Here is an 18,010-nt window from a genome sequence, read left to right as displayed (position 1 = left end):
TGGGTATTATAGGTATTCCTGGGGCAATGTTTGAGAGGAAGCCAGCTGATAGCTCCTAATGGTGGTAGCACGGGGGTGGGGTGGGGATTTTATCTCTGCATAACCTAGGTATTGAATGTGGCCTGAGATAAGCAAACAATAAATCATCAAGTATTTATTATAGGCCCACTGTGTGCAAGAAGCTTGGAGAGATGCTGGGGATACAATGATAACAGTGAAAAAACAACCTTGTGCAGCAGCTAGGTGGCACAGTGGATAGAGCACCGGCCCTGGAGTCAGGAGGACCTGAGTTCAAATTAGGCCTCAGACACATTAATACTTCCTAGCTGTGTGATTCTGGGCAAGTCACTTAACCCCAATTGCCTCGCAAAAAAAAAAAAACCAAAAAAACCAAAAAAACAAAAAACAAAAGACCTTGCTTTCAAGGAAATATTTGAATGTTGGCTTGCACATAAGAACATGACATCTGTGTGACAAAGATCATATTTTTGCCTTGCTTTTTATCCCTGGATATTAATTATCGCAGTTCCTGGAATATATTAAGTGCCTAATAAATGCTTCATGCTTGACACGTGAATATATGGCATCATAAGAGATAATGCAGTTTTAGGATATCAAAGTAGTTGAGATGAAGAGGATCAGTAAAGGTCTACGTAGAAGAGTAGTAGTGCTTTAAAAAAAACTAAAGATATTGAGAGTCTAAGCTAAAATATTCTATAAAGTTAAGGTACATTGCTTACTTCCTGAAAAACATTAATATTATAATTTAGTGTGTATATGTACATATTTATATACAATATATGTACACTATATACAGTGCATTTATTGTATGTATTTTATATATATAATCATGATAGTAAAGTACTTATATATGTACATGTGCATGCATATATATGCATACATACATATGTGTATACACAATTTGCATGTGTATATATGTATACATTTATACATAGATATATATATGTGTGTATAGCTTAAGAAAATTTGCAATTTTATGAAAATTGTACTCAGCGCTAAGTTATTTCTTATTTAAATGCCTAACTTTAAAAATTAAATAATATTTTAAATAAAAGAAGGAAACACATGTGAAGCAGAGAGATATATACAGAGTAAAGTAAAAGGCTGGAGCAGAATCTTTTATGCCTCAGCTTAAGTTAATAAAAAATCAGGGGTGCCAATCCTGATCTCAGGAATCAAAAAGCAAAAGCAAAAATAAATCTAATTAAAAGGGATAAGGAAGGAAACCATATCCTGCATAGACAATGAAGAAATACCAATATTAAACATATGTACCAAGTGGTATAGCATCCAAATTCTTAAAGGAGAAGTTAAGGGAGTTACAGAAAGAAACAGACAGCAAAACTATACTAGTGACTAGTGGGGGACCTCAACTTCCCCCTTTCAGTACTAGATAAATCTAACCACAAAAAAAAAAACAAGCAAAAAATTAAGGAGTTGAATAGAATGTTAGAAAATTTAGATATGGTAGACCTCTAGAAAAAAAATTGAATGGGGATAGAAAAGAATATACCTTTTTCTCGTGGTACATGACACCTACATGAAAATTGACCACGTATTAGGGTATTAGGGCAGAACAACCTCAGAATCCATTGCAGAAATGCAGAAATATTAAATTCATCCTTCTCAGACTATGGTGCAATAGCAATTATGTGGAATAAAGAGCCATGGAAAGATAGACTAAAAATTCATTGGAAACTAAATAATCTAATGCTAAAGAATAAGTGGGTCAAAAAACAAATCATAGATACAATCAAGAACTTCACCCGAGAGAATGACAATAATGAGACAACATACCAAACTGATGGGATGCAGTAAAAACAGTTCTTAGAAGACTTTTATATCTCTCAGTGCTTACATCAATAAAATAAAGAAAGAGGAGATCAACAAACTAGGAATGCAACTAAAAAAGCAAAATTAAAAAAAAAAATAAAAACCCCAATGAAAAGCCAAATTCGAAATTCTGAAAACCAGAGGGAAGATTAATAAAATTGAAATTAAGATAACTATTGAAGTAATAAAACTACAAGCTGATTTTATGAAAAAAAAAAACAACAAAATAGATAAACCTTTGGGTAATTTGATTACATGAAAAGAAAGAAGGAAAACAAATTGCCATCATCAAAAATGAAAAAGCTGATTTCACCACCAATGAAGAGGAAATTAAACAATAATTAGGAGCTATTTTGCACACCTCTATGTTGATAAATCTGATAATCTAAGTGAAATGGATGAATATTTACAAAACTGTAAATTGCCCAGATTAACAGAAGAGGAAATAAAATACTTAACGCCATTTCAGAAAAAAAAGAAATTGAGCAAGCCATCAATGAACTCCCTACGAAAAAATCTCCAAGGCCAGATGGATTCTCAAGTGAATTCTATCGAACATTTAAAGAAAAATTAATTCCAAATATTGCATAAACTATTTGGGAAAATAGATTAAGAAAGAGTCTTACTAAACTATTTTTATGATACAAATGCATTGCTGATACTTAAACCATGAAGAGCTAAAACAGAGGAAGAAAATTATAGAACAGTTTTTCTAATGAATATAGATGCAAAGAAATTAAATAAAATATTAACAAAGAGATGACAGCATTTTATCATGAGGATAATACACTATGACCAGGTGGGATTTATACCAGTAATACAGGGCAGGTTTAATATTAGGAAAATTATCAGCACAATTGACCATATCAATAATAAAGTTAACAAAAATCATATGATTATCTAAATAGATGCAGAAAAAATTTTTGACAAAATACATCACCCATTCCTATTAAAAACACTAGAGAGCATAGGAATAAATGGAGTCTTCCCCTAAATAAGTAGCATTTTTCTCAAATCATCAGCAAATATTGCATGTAATGGGGATAAGTTAGAAGTATTTCCCATAATATTTAGGGTGAAACATGGATGTCCATTATCACCACTGTTATTGCACTGTATTGTCCTAGAAATGTTAGCTTTAGCAATAACAGAACAAAAAGAAGTTGAAGGAATTAGAATAGGCAAAGAAAAAAACAAAGCTATCACTTTTTGAAGAAGCTCTGATAGTATACTTAGAGAATCCTAGAGAATCAACTAAAAAAGTACTTGAAATAATTAGCAACTTTAGGAAAGTTCCAGGATATAAATAAATCCACATAAAACCTCCACATTTCTGTGAATGACTTAGCTATTTTCAGGAATACTATGATCTGTGGCAAGTTTAAAAGGCCTTATAATGAAAAATGTTATCCATCCCCCCAAAAAATAACTGATGGTATCTGAGTACAGATTGAAGCATACTTTTTTAAAACTTTATTTTTTCTTGAGATTTGTTTTGGTCTATGTTTTCATTCACAGCATGACTATTATGGATATGTTCTGTATGACTACACATGTATAACCTTTGTTGAATTGATTGCCTTCACAATGGGAGGGGGAGGGTAGTGATAGAGGAAGGGAGAAATTTTGGAACTCAAAGTTTTAAAAATGAATGTTAAAAATCATTTTACCAGCAACTGGGGAAAAATAAAATACTAAATTAAAGCTAAAAAAACTTAAAAGAAAAAGGAATGAAATGCATTTTTCCTCCCTTTGTTCTTTCCTTCTCTCCTTCCTTCTTTAGTTCCATTTTTCCTTCCTTCCTTCCTTTCATTCATTTCTCTGGTATTTTTGGAACAGCAATGATTAAAATAATTTAAACAATTAAACAATTAAAACAATACAAATATACATAGTAAAACATCTATCAGTATAATCATATGGCTGCATAGCTTCTCCCATAGCTCTGAAAGTTTGGGACAATCCACATACTGCTCTGAACCTAGACATTCAAATGGAAAGTTTTATTTTATTCCATGTTTAATTAACATCATCAGTCTTCTGGAATCATAGCTTTAAATGGACAGTTTGAATTTATTTAATTTCCAATACCTCACTCCTGTGCATAGGCAATGGCATGTCTACTCACTGTTTGATTTATACTTCCAAGAAGGTTAATCTTTGACAAAAGTATAGAATCTCCACACCTGGCAGTACTGTTAAGCACACCTTCTACTATTCAAATGATTATAAATGTCCTGACTCACTTTTCTTTTGTTCATTAGGCTGAAGAAAGAATTAACTCCAAATTATTACTTGCTCTATGTGAAGCCTGCATTATGTTATATAGAAAACAAATGTACTATTTCTTGGCTTAGTTAAAACACATGCTGATTGTAGTCTGCAGAGAATACTTTATGTATTGACAGGAAATGTGTTTCTGAAACCCATTTAATCATGAAGACAGCAACTGGTGGAACTCATCAATTTAAAAACCAATAACCCACTTCCTTTTTGCCATCTAAATTAACTCCATGTTTGTAAATGATTTTCCCCCTATAGATAACACTTTGAACCTCTTGGCCCAGACCTCTTCAGTGAAGGAGGTGGGATATTTTTCAACTCCTTTGGTGAGTTAGGTGGAAAATTAAACCACAAATATCAATTTTCCTATCAGAATATACAGTAAAACAAACATGTCTTCTCACTCTCCACATTAACTGATGTTTTTTAGATGTTAAACAAGCTAGAATATATAAAATGGGAACATCAATGTATAGAATTTTTCTATTCATAGTTCTCATGTATCAACACATTATAAACTATGTAAAGTATCAGTACACAGATACCAACATGCTGCAGATGGGATACCATCTGTTTAGCCTGGTTCTATTATTCACTATGAAGGAAGTATAGGTATTGACCTTTGGAATTTTCTGCTGCTTTACAAAGACTTTGTATTTTGATGCCAAAAAATTAGGAAAGGAATGTTTTTCTTTGCCTTCAGATAGACTTCTTTTTCACTTTCCTGCAAAAATAATTATCTGGAAGGCAGAAACACTTCCAAACACGATATGTTACCTTAGACAGGTACTGTCTGAAATACTTTCCAATACAAATTCTAAATGAAAATTTATTCATTGAAAGGCTTGATGTTTACATTAAAAAATCTGAAGTTGAGGACACTCTAAATCAACACCATAAATGAAAAAAAAAAGATTTTCCTAATAATTCTTTTGTTACTTTAATTAAATCAATTTCTTCAACAAACATCTTTTATTAATACCAGCATTGACTAACTGGAAGGCAGGACATTAAATAAGGAACACTGTAGATACTCAGATTGGATTAATAAGGCAAATATAAGACCAAATATGCAGGCTGTACTGAGAAAGGGAGGAAGGTAATTGACTCTGGCTCTGTAGCATTTCTACTGCATTTCTAGAACATGCCTGAATAACATTACACCAGGAATATTATAATAGGCTGCTAATTGGTTTTCCTACCTCCCATTTCTCCCTCTCCGTAATGCATCTTCCAAACAGCTACTGCAGAGATCTTCCTAAAGTACAAGTCTGCCCATGTCAATATTCTGTTTAATAAAATCCAGTGGTTCCTGAACCTTGCTTTTAGGATCAAATATAAATTGCTTTGTTTGACAATTAAACAATTTTACAACCTTCCTTTCCAGTCATTTTATGCATTTACTTCCTTCCTTTGCAATTTAGTTGAATCAACTTGGGATGCTTATTGTTCTCACAGGACAATTCATTTCTGATTTTCATACCTTTGCACTGTCTTTCCAACATGAAAGGCACTCCCTCTGCCCCCTAAGAATGCCATGTTTCCTTGAAGTCTCAGGTCAGACAAGACTTTCTACATGAAGCCTTTCATAATTGTTCCAGCTCCTATACTGAATTATATTTTATTCATTTTTATATGCTCTTTATATACTCATTTATGGTCATATGGTCTGCAGTACTAGAACAGAAGCTCCTTTAACTAAGAGATAGTTTCATTTCTGACTTTTTATACCCAGAACATGACAGGTACTTAATAAATGCTTATTTATTTAAAGATTAAATAGAAAAGAAGAGTCAAGATGACAGAGAGAAGGCAGGAAAGTGTCTGAGCTCTGCCCAGTTTCCCTAGAAAACAATATTAAATCAAGGCTTTAAACAGATTCTGGAGGGACAGAACCTGTAAAAAGATAGAGTGAAGCAATTTTCCAGCTTAAGATCACTTAGAAGGACTCCAGGAAAGATATTCCTCACTTAGGTAAAAGGGGAGTGCAACCTAGCCAAAAAAAAAAAAAAGTGTCTGTGAAAGCTAGTGGGAGACTCTTAGCCACAGCATAGATCAGCAACCCAGGACCGTCATCCTGACTTAGCAGGCTAGTACTGTGGCAAGCCAGCTATCAAGTCTCTAGCCTCCACATAGAAGGCAAAATTCCAACCCTAGGCCCCAGTAAAACAGGTGCAACTAGATTGGGCTACCCTGGACTAGGGACCAGGCTCAAGCACCTGCAGCACCAGCATGGAAAGCAAGTGACCAGACCCCAGCTTCCAGAATGACAAGCTTGGGACAGTGCTCCCTGTGACCCAGTATCAGAGATCATATTTTTTGAAATGAGAAAAAAAAAAAGGAGACATTACCATAGAAAGCTACTATGGTGACATGGAAGCTCAAAACACAAATTCAGAAGAGGACAACAATGTCAAAATGCTTGGATGTGAAACCTCAAAAGCAAATATGAATTGGTCTCAAGCCCAAAAAAATCATCTTGGAAGAACTCAAAAAGGGTTTTAAAAATCACATAAGAGAGGTAAAAGAAAAATTGGGAAAAGGAAGAGAGTTATGCAGGAGAATTATGAAAAAAAATCAGCAGTTTGGAAAAGAAAGGACAAAAGTTGACTGAAGGAAAAAAATCCTTAAAAATAGAATTGGTCAAATGGAAAAAAAATTCACTGAAGAAAACAACTCCTTTAAAAGTAGAATTGGCAAAATGGAAATGGAGGTGCAAAAACTAAAGAACATAATGTGTTAAAAATTAGAATTGGGCAAGTAGACACTAATGATTCTATGAGACATGAAGACTCTATTAAACAAATTCAAAAGAATGAAAAAATTGGAAGAAAATGTAAAATATCTCATTGGAAAAACAATTGACCTGGAAAATATGCCCAGGAGAGATAATTTAAGAATTATTGAATTACCTGAAAGTCATGACAAAAAAGAGAGTCTGAACAACATCTTTCAAGAAATTATCAGGGAAAACTGATCTAATATCCTAGTACCAGATTGTAAAATAGTCATTGAAAGAATCTACCAATCACTTCCTGAAAGAGGTGGCAAAATGAAAATTCGAATGAATATTGTAGCCAAATTCCAGAATTGTAGCCAAATTTTCCAGAATATTGTAGTCAAATACAGAGAAAATACTGTAAGCCTCCAGAAAGAAACAATTCAAATATCAAGGAGCCATTGTCAGTATTATACAGGAATTAACAGTTTTTATATTAAAGGATCTGAGGGCATGGAATATGATATTCCAGAAGGCAAAACTACCCAGCAAAATTGAGCATAATCTTTCAGGGGAGGAGACAGACATTCAATTAAATAGGGAAATTTCAAACTTTCCTGACCAAACGACCAGAGCAGAACAAAAAATTTGATTTTCAAATACAAGATTCAAGAGAAATATAAAAAGGTAAATGGGAAAGAAAAAAAAATGTTATTCAATAAGATTAAACTATTTGCACCCCTGTATGTGAAGATGATACTTGTAACTTTTAAGAACTGTATATCTATTAGGGTAATGAGAAAGAATACACTTTTTTTTAGGCAATTGGGGTTAAGTGACTTGCCCAGGGTCACACAGCTCGTAAGTGTAAAGTGTTTAGTATGAGGCTGAATTTGAACTCAGATTCTCCTGACTTCAGGGCTGGTGCTCTATCCGCTGAGCCACCTAGCTGCCCCAAGAAGGAACACACTTTGCCATAAGGTATGGGTATAAGTGACTTTGATGTGATGATATTAAAAAAATTAAAAGGTGCAAAAAAGGATTGTACTGGAAGAAAAGGAAAGGGGGAGGCAGAATAGGGTATATTACATCATTTGAAGGGGTGCAAAAGACCTATTACAATAGAGGGAAAGAAAGTTGAGAATTGTATGACCCTTACTCTCATCAGATGTGGCTCAGAGTTAATGAGGTGAATATAATGTTAGAAAAATTAGATATTATAGACCTCAGGAGAAAATTGAATAGGGACAGAAAGGAATATATCTTTTTCTCAGTGGTACACTGCACTACAGAAAATTTGACCATGGGCATAAAAGCTTCACAATCCAATACAGAAATGCAGAAATATTAAATGCATCCTTTTTCATATCATGATATAATAAAAATATATGTATGTAATAAAGGGCCATGGAAAGATAGCTTAAAAATTAATTGGAAACTAAATAATGTAATCATAAAGAATGAGTGGGTCAAACAACAAATCATAGAAACAATCAATAATTTTATCACAGAGAATGACAGTAAAGAGACAACATACCAAAATTTGTGGGATGCAGTCAAAGCACTTCTCAGGGGAATTTTTATATTTCTAAATGCTTACATAAATAAAATAGAGAAAGAAATAGAGAAAGAAATCAATGAATTGGGCATGCAACTAACAAAGCTAGAAAAAGAACAAATTAAAAATCCCCAATTAAATACCAAATTAGAAATTCTGAAAACCAAAGGAGACATTAATAAAATTGAAAGTAAGAAAACTATTTTGCTAATAAAACTAAGAGCTGGTTTTATGGGGAAAAACAATAAAATAGGTAAACCTTTGGTTAATTTGATAAAAAATAAAAAAGGAAGAAGAAAACCAAGTTACCAGTATCAAAAATGAAAAGGGTGAATTCACTACCAATGAAGCAGAAATGAAAGTAATAATTAGAAACTATTTTGCCCAATTGTATGCCTATAAATCTGATAATCTAAGTGAAATGGATGATTATTTACAAAAATATAAATTGCTCAGATTAACAGAAGAAATAAAATAACCACCTTTTAGAAAAAGAAATTGAACAAGCCATAGATGAACTCCCTAAGGAAAAAAAAATCTCCTAGGCCAGATGGATTTACAAGTGAATTCTACCAAACACTGACAGAACAATTAATTCCAATAATTACTTATAAATAAACTATTTGGAAAAGTATGATGAAAAATATGATACTGATACCTAAACCAGAAAGAGCCAAAACAGAGAAAGAAAGTGATAGACTAATTTCCCTAATGAATATTGATGCAAAAATTAAAGAAAAATTAGCAAAAAGACTACACCAACTTATCACAAGGTAATACACTATGACTCGATAGGTTTTATATCAGGAATGCAGGGCTGGTTCAATGTTAGGAAAACTATCAGCATAATTTACTGTATCAAGAACTAACAGATATACAATTATCTCAGTAGATGCAGAAAAAGCTTTTGACACAATACAGTATCCATTCCAATTAAAAACACTAGAAAACCTAGTAATTAATGGAGTTTTCCTTAAAATAATAAGAAGTATCTTTCTAAACTAATCATCAAGCATTATATGTAATGAGGATAAACTAGAAACTTTCGCAGTAAGACCGGGGGTGAAACAAGGATGGCCAGTATACCCACTACTATTCAATATTGTACTCATGATGTTAGTTTTAGCAATAAAAGAAGAAAAAAATTTGAAGAAATAAGAATAGGCAATGAGGAAACAAAACTATCACTCTTAACAGATGGCATGATGGCATATTTAGAGAATCCTAGAGAATAAACTAAAAAAACTACTTTAAACAATTAACTTTAGTAAAGTGGCAGGATATAAAATAAACACACCTTAATCATCTGTTTCTATATATTATCAACAAAGCCTAGTATCAAGAGATAGAAAGAAAAGTTTCATTTAAAATAACTGCAGACAATATGAATTATTTGGAAGTCTACCTACTACAAATCCAGAAACTCTATCAATTACAAATACTTTTTACATAAATAAAGTGAGATCTATACAACTGCAAGGGAATTAATGAAAAAAATGCGAAAGAAGGTGGCCTAGCCATGCCTGATCTCAAACTGTATTATAAAGTACCAATTATTAAAACTGTTTGGTACTAGCTAAGAAATATAGTGGTGGATCCAAGGAATAGGTTAGATACAGAAGACATAGTAGTCAATGACTATAATAATCTACTATTTGATAAACCCAAAGAGTCCAGCTTCTAGAATAAGAACTCACTATGACAAAAACTACTGGGAAAACCATAAAATAGTGTGGCAAAAACTAGACATAGATCAACATCTCGCACCATATAAGGTCAAAATGGGTGCATGCTTTTTGACATTAAGGTTGATACCATAAGCAAATTAGGAGAGTAAAGAATAGTTCACCTGTTAAATCTATGAAAAAGAGAAGAATTTATGACCAAAGAAGAGATAGAGAACATTATGAAGTGAAAAATGGATAATTTAGATTACATTAAAATTAAAAGTTTTTGCATAAACAAAACTAGTGCAACCAAGATTAGAAGAGAAGCAGAAAGCTAGGAAACATTTTTTATAGCCAGTGTCTCTGATAAAGGCCTCATTTCCAAAATATATAGAGAACTTAGTTAAATTTATAAGAATATGTCATTCCCTGATTGATAAATGATTAAAGGATATTGACAGCAGTTTTCAGATGAAGAAATCAAAACTATCTAGAGTCATAAAAATGCTCTAAATCATTATTGATTACAAATTAAAACAATTCTGAAGTACCACCTCACACCCATTAGCCAGATTGGCTAATATAACAGAAAAGGAAGATAATAAATGTTGGAGAACATATGGGAAAACTGGAACACTAATACATTGTTGATAGAGTTGTGAACTGATCCAACAATTCTGGAGAGCAATTTGGGACTATTGCTAAAGGGCAATCAAACTATGCGTACCTTTTTCTCCCATAATGCCACTACTAGATTTGTATCCCAAAGGGAACATAAAAAAGGTAAAAGGACAAAAATATTTATAGCAGCTCTTTTTGTGGTGGCAAAGAATTGGAAATTGAAGGGGTGCTCATCAATTGGGGAGTGGATGAACAAGTTGTACAATATGAATGTAATAGAATATAGTTGTTCTATAAAAATGATGAGCAGGTGGATTTCAGAAAAAAAAACTTGGAAAGACTTATTTATAAAGTGATGCTGAATGAAGTGAGCAGAACAAGGAGAACATTGTACACAGTAACAGCAAATTGTGTGATATCAACTATGATAGACTTAGCTCTTTTCAGCAATGCAATGATCCAGGACATTTCCAACAGACTTATGATGGAAAATGCTATCCATATACATAGAAGGAGCTATGGAGTCTGAATGCAGATCTAAGCATAATAGTTTTACTTTTTTCTCCTGCATTTTCCATTTTTTTTCTGATTCTTCTTTCACAATACAACAAATGTGAAATATGCCTAACATGGTAGTACATATATAACCTATATCAGATTGTTTGTTGTCTTGGTGAGGGAGAGAAGAAAATTTGGAACTCAAAATCTTACAAAAAGTGAATCTTGAAAACTATCTTTACATGTAATTGGAAAAAAAATAGTATAAATGCAAAAAATACGAACTTCCCAAAAAAAATTAAATGGAAAAAATGGCAATAATAACAATCATTTATATATCTCTTGCAAATTTGAGATGTGTTTTCTAAATGTTATCTCATTTTATCCTCACAATAACTTTGAGAGATAGGTGCAATCATTATCTCCATTTTACAGATAAAAAAAACCCTAAGGCTGAGAAATATTAAGTGACCTTCCTAGGGTCACAGGTAGTTAGTCTCTGAGGAAGCATTTGACCTTCAGTCTTCCTTATACCAAATACAGTACTCTCATTTATCATGCCACCTAATGGCCTACATGATAAAATGAAGAGCTACTGTCTTTGTTGCCACTATAATAAGATTTGTAATTTGTTGCTGAACTATTATGACAAGAAATTTAGCTTTTCCTTATCCCTCCCGCTTATTACTTTACCAGCAGTTTATAAACAATACTGAATATTATCAGGTTGTAGCAAAGTAATAGATATGCAGGTCTTTGAGGGCATATGTTTTATACATGTAGGCTTTTGCATATACACAGAAATAATTACAAGTCTGGTTTTACCAAACATGCAGAGACAGTCTATTTCAAAATAACTGGGTTCTTGAAATCTCTAACCAACTTTTTGAAGAAAATCTGTCCCTGACTGTCTAAGCATCTCCATATGCTCTGAGTAATTCTACCTTATTTTTTCTCTAGGCATACACTCCATTTCCTTGGCTTTAGAGGAAGTTGAGGTCTTTTCCCTAAGATACCTACTCCTGGTTTAGGTAAAATACTTCTTAAGGTTCAATTGTCCTGAGTTTACAAACAGCATTGTTTTTGTTTTTCTAGTTGTGACTGATTTTTCTTGATCCTTTTTGATAATACATATTATTTCAAGTGGAATTGTTATGTCTTCTTTTCCCAAGCTACAAACAATTGCATTTGAAAACTCCAGAACCCCATCTTAATAAGGAGCCAAGGGAGATCTCTAACTATGGCAGAAAACAAGGTCTTTCATTTAGGTTACTAAGTGTAGATGATACTGAAAGTATTTGCAGTCCTTCAGAAAACAAACAAACAAAAAAAAATCAAACAAACAAAACAAACAACATTTACCTTGAAAGAAATGCATTATTGGTGGAGTTGTAAAATGATTCAACCATTTGGAGAGCAATTTGGAACTATGCTCAAAGGGTTATAAAAATGTGCATACACTTTGACCCAGAAATAGTACTTCTAGGGCTGTGTCCTAAAGAGATCATACAAATGGGACAAGGACCCACATGTACAAAAATATTTATAGCAACTCTTTTTGTGGTAGCAAAGAATTGGAAATTGAGGGGATGCCCATCAATTGAGAAATGGTTGAACAAGTTATGGTATGTGAATGTAATGGAATATTATTGTACTATAAGAAATGATCAGCAGGCAGACTTCAGCAAAATCTGGGAATACTTGTATGAACTGAGGCTGAGTGAAGTTGATGGGGTTGGGATCTGGGCCCCAGAAAGGAAAAACCCTGGGCTTTCCCACATGGCCAAATCTCTGGCGTTCCCCTGAGGCTATAATCCCATCAACTGGCCTTGCATTGTGGACCTCCCTATGGCCTCAGGTTATTTCTCCATTCTCCCTTGGCCATGTGGTCCATGTCCCTGGAATTCTATTACCTCATAGACTACTTGGCCACTCCTAGATCCCTCCCATAGTCTTTCTGTATATAAGGTCCATCTTGTCCCCATTAAGATGCTCATATTCCTAAAATCTAGCCACAGCTTAGATTCTTATAATCTAGCCACTGCACTGATTCTTAGAATCTAGCCAATAGACCATAGATGCTCAGATTCCTTAAGAGCCTAGGTAATATGGTGAATCTTCAATAAACCTTGTTTTTGGCTGCAAGAAGGCTTGGGTCGAATTCTTTCGGGCAGGACCTGGGTGTTGTGATTTTGGGATTCCAAGACCCCTAACCTCTAGACCGCATCAAAGTGAGCAGAACCAGGAGAACGTTGTACACAGTAACAGCCATGTTGTACAATGACTAATGTTGATAGACTTAGCCTTTCTCAGCAATGCAAGGATCTAAGACATCTCCAAAACTCTCATGATGGAAACTGCTATCCACATCCAAAGAAAGAACTATAGAGTTTGAATGCAGATAGAAGCATACTATTTGCTATTTTTTTCTTCTGTTTTGTTTTGTTTCCCCTTTCTGGTAGTTCCTCCTATTGGTTCTAATTCTTCCTTACAAAATCACTAATGTGAAAATATGTTTAAAAGGAATGTATATGTGGAGTCTATATCAGATAGTGTGTCATCTTGGGGAGGCAGGGGGAAAATAATTTATAACTCAAAAGTTTATGGAAGTGATTGTTGATAAAATAAATTAATAAAAATATTAAAAAGTATAAAAAAGAAAGAAATATTTAAAATAAGAAGCTACAAATATCAGAGTTCCTTCCTTGGTGGTTATCTTCCCAGTTATCATTTCCATTACCTCTTTTAAAATTCCTTCTCCCCACTTTCAGGAGGCTTCCCCAACTGTGTAGTCAGTGTCAGATAGTCTCTACTGACTGTGGGGCTAGTATGTCAGTTTGAAGACACATTTCTTGCTGCTTTCCCTGGAAATGGTTTGCATTTCTTTAGACACAAATATTTCTCTGAATGAAAGAACTAGCATTAATTCCAAAAATTATCTCAACAATATTTTTACCCCATTATTTTCAATTTTTTAATTTTTAAATTAATTTTTACCCCAAACTGCAGGCTCAGTTTTATCCTCAGGGACCTTTAAAAAAAGAATATTTCAAAAGATCTTTGATTTTACTTTTAAATTCTTATGTTTCACAGCTTGACAACTTTCTTCACTTTCTTATTTTTCAAAATTACCCCTCGATGTAATGTCTGGGCTTACCTCGAGCTACTGTTTATCTGGGACCAAGAACTATTTCTGTTGCTAATGGAGACTATCATCTATCTCTCTATCTATCTATCTATCTATCTATCTATCTATCTATCTATCTATCTATCTATCTACGTATCTATCAATGCACACACATTACAATTAAAATAGCTTACATATGTAAAAATAACAATTCCATTCACACTGTAGGGACACACATTTAAAAAAGGTGATTTTAAAAATTTTCCCCCTGACAATTTTTAACTAAACCAGTGAAGAACTTGTGGTCATGGTGTATATAGTTACCATTAGTTTAGAAATTCCCTACCAGAGAAAGACATGACCTATGAGTGATATAAGCAAATATGTGTTCATTAACACTCAACTTTAAACTCAGCTTTTAAGCAGCTATATTTTTTCCACTTTGTATAGTGGTCAAAGAATTAGGCTATAAATATAAATTTTCCTCTGAGCATAGGTTGAAGGGGAAACAGACAATCTTTTGTTTTTATTCAAGGACAAACTTAAAATTTTAAAAACTTAAATCATAAAAATTATTATGGTAGTTGGGAACAGCTTTCCAGTAGAATAAAAGTTGCTTGAGACTCAAGACTATTTTTATTAATACTGTAGGGACCAATTTACTTTTTGCCTTTGCAGACCTAGTGACTAGCACAAAAAGTACTTAATATATGTTTGCAACATTGTTCCTGTTTATTGTTTTGATGCATATCAAAATAGAGATGAAATACCATTATAAGAGTGCCAAATGATGTTTTGGTACGTAGGTCATTTTTGTTTACCAGGCACTAAAATGTTGCTTTTGTTGTTCTTTTGTCATTTTCAATCCTGTCCAACTCTCCATGACTTCATTTGGGGTTTTCTTGGCAAAGATACTGGACTGGTTTGCCATTTCTTTCTGCAGGTCATTTTACTATGAGGAAACTGAGGCAAACGGAGTTAAGTGACCTGCCCAGGATCACACAGCTAGTAAGTGTCTGAGGCCAGATTTGAAATTACGAAGATGAGTCTTCCTGAATACAAACCTGGCACTGTATTCACTGTGCCACCTAGCTGCCCTAAAAGGTTGCTTAAAATAATTTAAACAACAAAGAAAACATGTACTCAGGAGCAGTAGGTAATGCTATGGATGGAGTGCCAAGGCTGGGTTGAGGTGAACCTGAGTTCAAATATGAGCTCAGCTGCTGAGTAGCTGTGTGATCCTAGGCAAGTCACTTAACCCTCAATTGCCTCAAAGAAAAAGAATGAAAGAAAGAAGAAAAATAAAAGAAAAAAATACAGAGATTTTTTTAAAAATGATTACTCAGCATTTACATACAGAAACAAATAAAATATTTGAAGCTATTAGAATAATAATTCATTAGGATTAGGGAATGGAACTGCAGTTACATTGGAATAGTGGAATAGAAGGAAAAACAAAACAAAACTCTCCACCAATGCAGGTCATTACCTTCCTTAATTTACAATTTCCAGAAGTTCCTTAGAAAGTGCTAGTGGGTTTTAAATTGTAGAGGGTCACAGTGCCTTTATATTTCAGAGACAGGACTTGAACACAGATTTTTGGGGGTTCAAGACTAGCTGTCTATCTGCTATACCACACTGCCTCTCCAATGTCAGGTTTGATTTTACTTCATTTATGCCTAGAAGAATTTCAATATTCAGCTTTCTTTCTCAGATTCTTTCATTGACTAGGATATAGTTTATATAATGGAAAAATTCTATTTTGCTGTCAAAATTAAGGCATGGCCATGAACTTGGTCAAGACATACTGACTCTACTTTTTGCTTGTAACACAAATAATTTTCAAGTGTGAATGGCAAATATAAATACTATAACTAAGCAAAGAGATATTTCTTCAAAAGATATGGTCAGTATGTTCTTTGTAATACATTTCATGACCTTAATAACAGGATTGTATTATTCTGTTAAATCTAAACCCCAATTTTCTCTACTCTCATTTTGTAAGTCTTCTTTTCTTCATTGTCTAAAAGGGGAAAAAGAAAAGATAAAAAAAAACTATGTAAAGAAAATGTCTCTACCTCACTGAAGGTTTTATATACATACACATACACATACATTTACATACACACATATATGATATGCTCATATACAGGACAGAGCTCCTCCATATCATGAAAGAAAATGCAAGTACAAGGAAATAGGACCAGAAATAGGGACTATTCTGTAAGTTGATGTGTTAAAGCCTCCCAGTAGACAACAGAGCTAGGAAATCAAGTCACAGTCAAAACCACCGAGAAATCTGTGGATCCAATAAGTATTTATTATACTTATTATATGCTAAGCAGTATGATAAGTGCTGGGGAAAGAAGTACAAAAAATGAAATAATCTCTACTCACAATGAGGTTACATTTTTAATGAGGGGAGGGGAAGAGAAAATAAATACCTAAAGTATATAGTATAATTAAAAATTAATAAATATAAATGTGTATATAATCATAGTAGTTAAATGCAAGGTTGTTTGCAAGAGAGGGCACTAGCCCTTAGGGAATCAGAAAAGCTCCATTTAGATCATGGTGCCTGAACTTACAGATTGAAGAGAGGGACTTGATGATAAAGGAAGTAATAATAAAGTAAGGTAAGGTAAGATAAAATAAAGTAAGGCAAAAAGTAAGGCAGAAGTAAGGAGGAAATGAATTCCAGTCATAGGGGATGAACAGTGCAAAGGCAAAATGCAAAAATGGGAGATGAAGTGTCATGAATGGGAAACAGAGAGAAGATTGCTTTTACTGGATTGTAGCATGTGGAAGACAGAGTAACGATTAATGAGGTTGGAGAAAGAGGTTGGGGTCAGGTTTTATAGGGATTTAAGTTAAATGGAGGAGTTTATATTTTATCTTGGAAGCAATACCTATTGGATTTGGTTGACTCACATGGTCAGATCTTAAGTGAAATCATTTTGATAGTATTGTATAAGGTAGACAGGAATGGTGAGAGACTTAAGAAAGGGAGACTAATGTGGAGACTGTTACAATAATCTAGATGAGAGGCAATAAGGGTCTTAACTGCGGTGGAAAATTGGTAAATAAAGAGAAGCAGTGAAATGTGAGAAATGTTGTGAAGGTAAAACCAGCAACTTCCTTCAAGGCTCAGTTCTAATGCTAACTTCTGTCTTTCCTGGTCCCCTTCAGCTATTAGTGACATGCTTTCTAAGATTACCTCACAATTATTCTGTATTTTTTTTTATGTAACTGTTTTCATAAATATTGCCTCCATGTCACAAGGTAACCTCTTTGGGGGCAAAACCTATTCTCTCTCTCCCTCTCTTGTCTTCTTTTTCTTCTTCTTCTCTCTCTCTCTTCCTCTCACTCTCTCTTCTCTTTTGTCTCTCTCCCCTTTTCCTTCTTTCCTTCATCTTTCCTTCCTTCCTTCCTTCCTTCCTTCCTTCCTTCCTTTCTTTCCTTTTGTCTCTCTCTCTTTCTTTTCTTTCTTTTTTTCTCCTGTTCTTTCTCTCTTCATCTTTAGCCCAGTGCCTGGCTTGAAGTACTCCTTGATTAAGTGAATGAATGAATGAATGAATGAATGAATGAATGAATGACTCAAATAGCTGAAGCCAGGAGCAACTTGAAGATGCCATTGTCTAGAAAACTATATCAAACTTAAACCTCTCCAGGATCCAATAAAA

The sequence above is a fragment of the Vombatus ursinus genome, unplaced genomic scaffold (assembly GCF_900497805.2).
Source record: "Vombatus ursinus unplaced genomic scaffold, bare-nosed wombat genome assembly UNPS02014832.1, whole genome shotgun sequence".
Taxonomy (NCBI): domain Eukaryota; kingdom Metazoa; phylum Chordata; class Mammalia; order Diprotodontia; family Vombatidae; genus Vombatus; species Vombatus ursinus.
The sequence above is the reverse complement of the archived record's forward strand: the minus strand, read 5'-3'. Positions refer to the sequence as shown.